The 8507-nt window shown below is 48.1% G+C and overlaps 1 protein-coding gene across 1 annotated transcript in view; it reads left to right on the top strand.

Annotated features, from left to right (window-relative positions):
• The first annotated feature begins 1373 nt into the window (after positions 1-1373).
• Positions 1374-8507, top strand: part of SYNDIG1 (synapse differentiation inducing 1) — a 68327-nt gene continuing 61193 nt past the window's right edge. The window contains exon 1 of the mRNA XM_068675756.1: positions 1374-1526. The gene's annotated coding sequence lies outside the window, so the exon portion shown is untranslated. The remainder of the gene's footprint in view (positions 1527-8507) is intronic.

Below are 8507 nucleotides of genomic sequence, written 5' to 3'. Positions count from 1 at the left end.
TTGAATTAAATCTATCAAACCACAAAAGCTATTCTTAGGGAAAGTAAAATTAATAACAATAATAATCAGAAAATATGTTCGGATACTTTTGAATGTTCAAATACTATTCTGATTTTTGTTTTGTTTTGTTTTGTTTTTCCAGAAGATACAAGGTTTTGAGTTTCTATCTGTTTTTGGGGGATGAAAATGAAATATCCCAGGGGTCCCATTGGTCTGAGAGGAAGGGAAAGTATTTGCTCATGTTGAAGAGTAGCCCAATGAGAACTAAAATATGGTGGGAGAGGGGGAAATGGGGGTGGAGGGATTTTCTGCTGAAAATCCCCAAGACAGGCACAAGTTGTTTAGCTTGTATTTTAAATCTTGAACATCCTCCTTCAGCAAAGATTTGGCATAGGTTATTCTGAGAGTCTGAGTAACAAGCAGTAGGCAAAAAAAAAAAAAAAAAAAAAAAAAGAGAGAGAAAACAGCCTTACCCCAAGCAGAGAGGTGGATACATCAAAAACTCACTGGGTGTATAAGGCCTCGTGTCTCTCTCCCTGCGGCAGCAAAGGACAGCAGTGATCTAAACTGGGCATGTGATCTTCCAACAGCATTTTAAGCCATAGATGTTGAAGCATCTAGAAAAGTGGTGACAGAGAAGCTTTTAGGCAAATGACTTGGCTAGCAGGCCTGCTGGGGATGGGAAGAGGAATGAATGAACCCTGCTTTCCCATATTATTTATGGTTATTAGGAAAGCAGGGAACACCCCCTCAACGCTGCAGCAGGCAGCCCAGTGTGCTCGTCACGATACTAAAAAAAAAAGAAATCAAGCAAATAAATAAAGTTCTTCAGACCTGCTGGAGCCTTCCTCAGCTTCTCGGGGAGTTTGTGTGTCCATCTCGGGGCCCGCAGGTGCCCGTGCCCCTGGGGGAGCCGTGCAGGGGTGCCTCTGCGGCAGGGCATGGAGGGTGCAGGGGGGTGCCTGGTGGGAATTGGGGCGCTGGGTAAGGAGCAGCAGAGCCCCCCTGGCTGGGAGGAAGGCCCCGGGAGGAGGAGGAGGAGGAGGAGATGGGGGACAGACAGCGAAACGTTTTGCCTTTCCCCCCGGAGGGACACCGAGGGGGTGTTGGGGGGGAGGTTGCGATGCTGCTCCTGCTGCAGGAGCAAAGTTGGCCGCGCTGCCACGCAGGGCTGGTTCTCCTGCCTCCCTCCGCCTCCCTCCCTCCTCCTCCTCCTCCTCCTTCTCCTCCACCTCCTCCTCCTCCTCCTCCCCGCGAGTTGAGCGCACAGTGCAGCCCGGCGGTGCAGGAGGCGCAGCCCCTCCGGCCGCTCGCCCTGCCCGACCCCCGGCTCCCCTCTCCCCGTTCCCTCCCCTCCCCGGTCCCCCGGTGCCCCCCTCCGTTCCCCCCCCCCCCCCCCCTTCCAGCCGCCGGGATGCTGCCGGGCTCCTCTCCCGGCCGCTGAGCCTCCGGCGGCCCGGGGAAGCCCGGAGCCCCTCCTGCAGCCCCCGGCGGGCGGATCGCGCTGCGGGTCACCTTGCAGGGAGGTGAGTGACCCCCCCGGCTCCTCCGGGGAGCGATGCGCCGCATCCCCGCATCCCCAGCCCCCTGGGAGGGGGCGCCGAGAGAGGGCGGGGGGCACGGCGCTTCCCGCAGCCGCCGAGGCGGAGAGTCCCCGGGGGGAGCCCCGAGGTGAGGGGGACCCCCACCGAGCCGGGGTGGTTGGGATCCTGCCCCCGGCAGGCAGCTGGGGGGGTCTCGGCCCGGTGCTACCCCGGTGCCCCGCTGGAGAGCCGAAATCTGCATGCCCGGTCCGGCACGGAGCGCCTGGAGGGGGTCAGGGGAGGGATCGGGCTGTTCCCAGAGCCGTGGGAGCACTGGCGAGTTTTCTGGAAGGGAAACTGTGCGTGGGATCCCCCCCTTTTTCCCTTCCCCAGGAGGAACCCCCTCCTGCTCCCCGTGGCGGAGCATCTTCCCCTCCCCTGCGCCCCGGGATGGGCAGAGGGGGGCGCGGGGGGCGCAGCCCCGGGGCACAGCCTGAGCCGGGGCAGGCTGCGGGAGGCTGGGCTGCTTGTCTCAGCTGCCCTCCTGCCTCAGCACCCCGTTCCAGAGTCGCTGGGTTGAATTTCTTTTCCTTCCCAGCCTTGTAGTTTGCGGGCAGTGGCGGCTAAGTTGGCGAGAGGGATGGTTAGAGGCGAGGAGGCAGGAGCGATCCCTGCCGTGTGGTGGGGTGACCTTGGGTAAGTAACCCATGCCTGCTCCTTCCTTCTGGGGCAGGTACCCCGAAAGCATCCCACAAGGAATCAAGGAGGACCTTTCGGTAGGCACAGGCTGGCAAAAATGCTTTGAGACCTTTCTGGAACTGGCGGTGCAGGAGGGCAAGCCTGCCTGGAACAGGGCTGGTAGCGCTCCTCGGTCCAAAATGCAGCGCAGGAGGAGAGGTGCAAGGGTCTGTCCGGGACCAGCAGTGGTGGTGGCTTTTTCCCCCCTAAAAACCATGGAGCTACCTAGTGGCAGGAGTTGCTCTGGAGAGCAATCTGTTGAACTGTGTCTTCAAAATAACCGGAGGGAAGGCTGCAGCCTCAGCATGTAATGAGAAGGATGTCAAAAATAAATAAATCTAAACTTCCAGGGAGATTAAATACTCAAATCACAAATAATTAGATATTAATCCCTCACAAACAGGGCATTAACAACAATTAAAAGATGCTTTGATATTCTTAAACACAAGAAGATGAGTTAACTGGTATTTTCAGGGGGATTATTGTGTATTATAAAAATGCAGCCAGAGAAGAGAATGCATTTTTCTACATTCATGTATTTAAATGACTTGCTCTTAATTATAGTTAATGAGCTATCCTCTTCAAAGAAGCTGCATTTAGATGCTCTTCATATTAGTTTCAAATTACTTCTCTCCAAAGAATAAACCACTTCTCATTTTACTGGCCAAGGTGACATTTTATTGGCAGTTTGGTAACTACAGGTCGTGTCAGGGTGTATGTAAGATGAATGCATTTGTAAGAATTAAAGAAGTTTCCTCTTATTAAGTGGGCAAGCAGACATCTCTCATCGCTGCTACCGTATGCTCTGGAATAAATCTCACACGCTCAGGGAGGCTCTTCGTTATACAAATGCAGATGTAATGCGGTACTGGTGTGCATGGGCACCACCACGACACGTTTAACTTGATGAACACCGCTTGCAGTATTTAAAATGCCTTGGCTTCTAAGGATAGTATTAGGGAAAAAGTGCCAGCATAATTGGGCAAGGTTTTTTGTCCGTGTCTCTGCTATGAATTTGCATCTGTAGACATTTATAAGTCAGCTATAAATGTCTCTGTCCAGAAGAATTAGTAATACAGGTTGTTTGGTTAGTAGGATTGCAGATTACATACTGGGACTTTCAAATTTTGTTTTCTTCACTCAACTTTTTATAGGTCACTGTACAGCAGAATTGAGGAAAAAATGGAAAAGAATTGCAGGCTGAAACATGAGGAAAATGCTCTGCATGTTCAATGACTTTATTTTGACAAAACTGAATGAGTAGTGTGTGTGTGTAAGTGTGTCAGTGTGTATCTGCTCATCTCTGAATACACATCCTCTGGCTATCAAAACAAACATTTCTGAATACTCTCTCTCTGGTAGAAGTTGGAAACTACTTTGAGCAATGAGATCACAGCAAAATGCTGCTCAGCAGATGTAAATGTCAGTAACCCTGAGGATTCAGGTGGAGCTGGACCAACTTATACCACCCATGAATACAGCGCAAAAGATTCAGAGCTTTGAGTTTAATGTCATAATATTGAACGAATGACGAATTTTGGTTATTTTCGTTGCACCAGCAAAGACTGCATTTTAAAATAGTGGTGCAGTACATGAGAGGTGTGAGTCCATGCATGCCTTTAGCACTCCCAATTTTAAACATGGCATCACTGCAAATGTGTATCTGTGTATCCGCATCTATATAAAACCCGAATGTGCAAAGTTCCCTCATTAACCATCCACCCAAATCCATGCAGTAAATTATTTCTGTCACCGAGCTCTGAGACTGAAATTCACTGAGGCACAGGAAGAATAAACTCACCGTTCACATCGAGTTGCTGGAATTTGAGCAGAGGTTTAATGGGATTTCTGTGGGTTTATGTGCTTTGAGTAGAGCTCAGACCCCTCAAAACTCCCTGGGGATAAGGAAGGTCTTTTATATTGCATTTGCAATTGGATAACTTTATTGGAAGATAATCATGGGATAATCAAAGAGTTCAGCTCCTTGAGGGGTCCCCTGACCATCCCAGGTCCCATGAGATATCCTGCCTGGCATCAGGTCGGGCAGGACTGCTGTGCTTAGTGTTCCCCTGCAAAACATCTCTCAGAGCAGCAGCCTGCTGCATGCAGTGCTCAGAGCATGGTCTCCAGCCCATTCACCCACCTTTCTGCTCCTGTTCTTGTGTTCTCTGCAGCAAAATAATCTCCCTTCTCCCCACTGCATGTGGCTTGCAGGATCACGGAGGCAATGCTGCGTGAAACTGCTGCCAGCTGAATGCCTGTGCCTCTCATATCGAAATTTCCTATTTCTATATAGGAAGGAGGAAGAGGAAAGTCAACATAGGGCTTTTCTTCAAGCTCTGGCAATGTCCTGAGTCTAATGGGCCCCATGTTTCATTTCAACTCTGATTTCTTCAGGGACGGTTGACTATGGGGTTAAGAAAGGTCTGTAAAGGTCAATGTACACCCGTTGATACCATTTTTCACCATTTCCCTGCTTGTCCTATCTGCCTCCAGCTACCAGTCTTGCTATGTCTAAATCACTTCTGTAAAGGTTTTGTCCCACAGCATATTTCAGGCTCTGCAATTCTTCTAGAGCCTGATGAAGCAAGCCTGATTTTATTGCCCCAGCAGTGGCTGCTTAATCTAATCATCCTCGCCCTGATGAACCAGCACTAGCAATTTTACAGCATCACAGGAGCGTTTTGCTAACAAAGTGACTTACAACCCTGAAGTGCTTTCCTTGGGGCAGGAGAAGCGGACACCCTCATTTTGCACCGAGCCAACACCGCCAGGCTGTTTTCCTGTTCTGTCCTCTCTTTATTTATCGTTCCTTCCTTAGGAAGATCTTGAATCCTAGCTTAGAGCGTCACACATCTGGGTATTTCTGTCTGTGCACCAGCCTGGTTACAAGGATTTTAGGTCAAAGAGAGGCACCAGACTCAGCCCACAAGCAGACCAAGAGGGCCAGGGGATGCTACGATGCTGATATTCCTGTGTTCACGCACTCTGGGTTCATTTAAATGCTCTGCTGCCTGCTGCAGGAGAACTTCGCCTGGCTGCAGGTTTCTGCAGGGCAGAGCATCAGGTAGCTTATTCTAGGCTGGAGAATTTCAATTCTGTTGCAACACCAGGCACAAAACCGAAATCAGGCAGAGATATTTTGCGGTAATTCACTTTTACCCAGATCTTTAGATCTAGATTGACTCTCAGAAACCACCTAGATTCTGCGGGGCAGGAACCAAGAGGACGGAGGCACTGCATCTTTCCACCTGAGGATACGGCTTGTCTGTCAAGTAAATGGTGACACGCAGTGAAACAAGTAGTTAGCTGTGTGCAAGTTTTCGCTCTTCAAAGCATGGATCATGGTTAAATCCACAAAAACTATTGCTCTGGCCTCAAACTTGGCATGATCTAAGCTGAAGTTTTCCCCACAGGCTAGAGCAACTCTCGGTCAGAGGCTGGGAGTGCTCTCCACCGCATGCAGGAAAGTCATGGGACTCTGTCTGGATCAAGTTTTTCTCAGTGAGGGCACTCCGTACAATTAAGAATGCAATTATACACCCCAGAGAACAGCCGCATTCACTTGCTTTGAAAGCAAAAGGCAGCACAATTTTCTGCTCTTGGAGTTGGCAAACAGATCCTTCAGCCTGACCACTCCGCTGAAGGTAGTGACCTGAGTTATTTATTGCGTGGAGCTCTACTGATGGTCTCGTGAAGGTCAGCTTTATTGGGCTGGACTTAATTGGGGAGTTTTGCAGCACAGCTTTATGGGATGGCTGGAAGGAGAGGAAACGTCAGCTTGGCCATCTGTTGGGAGAGGTAGGGCTTTTGTAGCAGGAATCGCTCCTCATGCCTCAGTCTGCCCAGTGTGAAGTAGTGGGGGGGTGGCTTAGAGGGGTGTTGTGAGGATGGATTTGGGGTTGTCAGATGGTCCCATTCTGCAGTCCTGGGGACCTCTGAGCAGCAGTGCTGCAAAGTACCCAATGATGTAAGCTGGCACAAAGGCATCCTTTGCTCTGCAAGCTCCTGGATGACCAGGCTTGGAGAGGAGGCTACAGATTTGCAGCCAGGAGAGATGGAGGAGGTGTGAGAGGAGCGTGCACCAGGCATGTGTGCAAGAGGCTCCACTCATGCGGAGGTGCAGAGTTAGGACAGGGTCCACTGGTTTTTACAGGTTCACGCTGAACTCGCCAGCTGCTTGGTCAAAGACTGATTCATAGCATTCATGTGTCCGGACGTGGTTCGGTAGCTGATAATAGCTTTCTGACACTGAGCTTTCCCCGATTACTTTGGTGAAATGAATTTCTTGCTTAAAGAGGCACAGAGCCTGATTTTTGACTGTTTTCACTTTGCAAAGTAATTGCCGTAAGTTGTGCAGATGGCAAGGTATTTTTATACTGGCGCCTTCCACAACAGAGAGGGTTATTTACATTACAGCCAGGTGCTGTTATTCAGGTCAGTTATTTATTAGCTGGAAAGTGCAGTTCTGTCATCGAATGAAAAAAAGTTGTGAATTTGGACTGAACTCAATAAATCGTTGAGGCTGTCAAAACTGGTCGGGAAGGAGGATGGCTAGAAAAGCCTGAATGTGTCATCTTTTATTGGAGACAACTTGAGGCAAATTGAACTAAAAGCAAGTTCAATTAAAAATAAATATATATGAAACATTATATTTAATTTTGTCTAATACCAGATGCTCCCATCTGCTTGAAAAGAAATACTTTCTTGCAGGGGGAACATTTTACATTTTAGGCCAACACGAGGTAATTCCACCTGTTTCCCCTCTGTTCTTTGGTTCAGCTGCTGAATCAAGCAATCAATTATTCAGGCAGACCTCATATGCATATTGTAATTGTTTCCACATTTAAATATACCTCCGGACAGGCAATCAAGAGACCTGGATTTTATTTCCAGCTCTGCTACTGTGTTTGACGTGACCTTGGGCATCTCATTGCACCCTGACTCCCTCCTTTTTAGGGCAGGATAGGCCTGTGCCTCACAGTGGATTTGCTGCATATTGGTAATACTAAAATAGCACGGAGGTCTTTTTACTTCTACTGCTGGCAATTAAACATTTAGCTATCACTAATGCATGCATACCTAATTCTCCCAGTGTGAGTTAGTTGCATAGCTTTATGAAACTCCCTGTAGTTTACTTAATAGGTCAAAAGGAATTTCAGCTGTTGAAGTAGCAGCATTTCCTTAAAACAAAAACTATTATAATGAGCCCGGCTAAATCAATAAAGAAAAATACAAGGGGAAAAGTTTTTTTTTTTTTTTCCTTCCTTTGCTTAAATATTTTACTTTGATATCAGCTCTCCAGATCCATGGTGATTTCTCTCAAGCAAAAGGTCCGTATGTGCTGCTGTAATTTCTAGATGTCTGAAATACACAAATGATGTTGAAGCCTGTGTAGTATATATTTGGAAAAAAACAAAACAAAACAAAACAAAACACACACACACACAAAAAAACAAAAAACAAACAAACAAAAAACAACAAAAAACAAACAAACAAACAAACAAAACAACAACAACAACAAAAACACACAAAAAAACCAAATCCTCACACCTGAAAGATTTCACTAGGAATCCTGTAGCCTCCAAACCTCTCAGTGTGGTTTTTATCAGGATGCAGGTCTCACTATTTGCAGCTCTTCAAGAAAGCTTTCTACCCTCTCCTTTCTCTGTTGGGCAACATAGGAAGTAGCATCAAACCCAACAGAACTTTGTGCACTTCAGTAGTCATGAGGCAGCAGCAGTTTCTGCTGGTGGCACAGGTCTGCAAAGTGTGGTTATCGTCCCTTTTGCCACACAGGCACTAGGATTGGAGTCACTGAGGGGTTAGCAGGAAGGTGCAGGAGCAGTGGTGTCTTCTTGGGAGCAGGGGATACGGGTGAGAATCTGCTAGGAACAGAGAGTTTTGGATAATAGGGTAACTCAGGTTGAAGGAAACACAGGTAGACTCTAGTCCTACCTCTGTCTCAAAGCAGGGTTAACTCTGGGGTCACTAGGTTCTCAGATCCTCATCCAGTTGGGTCTTAAAAATCTCCAAGACTGTACAACCTTCATTTTCCCATGCTTGACTATCTTCTTGGGGAAAAGGTTGGTCCTTATATCCAGGAAAGGCTCGTGCAGAGTCATATTTGAGCTGATGCTGTTTCTCCTGGCCAGGCAAGACCTTGAAGTTGTGTTTCTGCCCAGATAAATGTCTTTCTGATCCGTTGTGGAAAAAGGTCTGGGGCTTTTCTGTATTAGTCTCATT

Source organism: Anas acuta, chromosome 3 (genome assembly GCF_963932015.1).
Source record: "Anas acuta chromosome 3, bAnaAcu1.1, whole genome shotgun sequence".
In the NCBI taxonomy this organism is placed as follows: Eukaryota; Metazoa; Chordata; class Aves; order Anseriformes; family Anatidae; genus Anas; species Anas acuta.
This window is presented reverse-complemented; position numbering and strand designations above follow the sequence as displayed.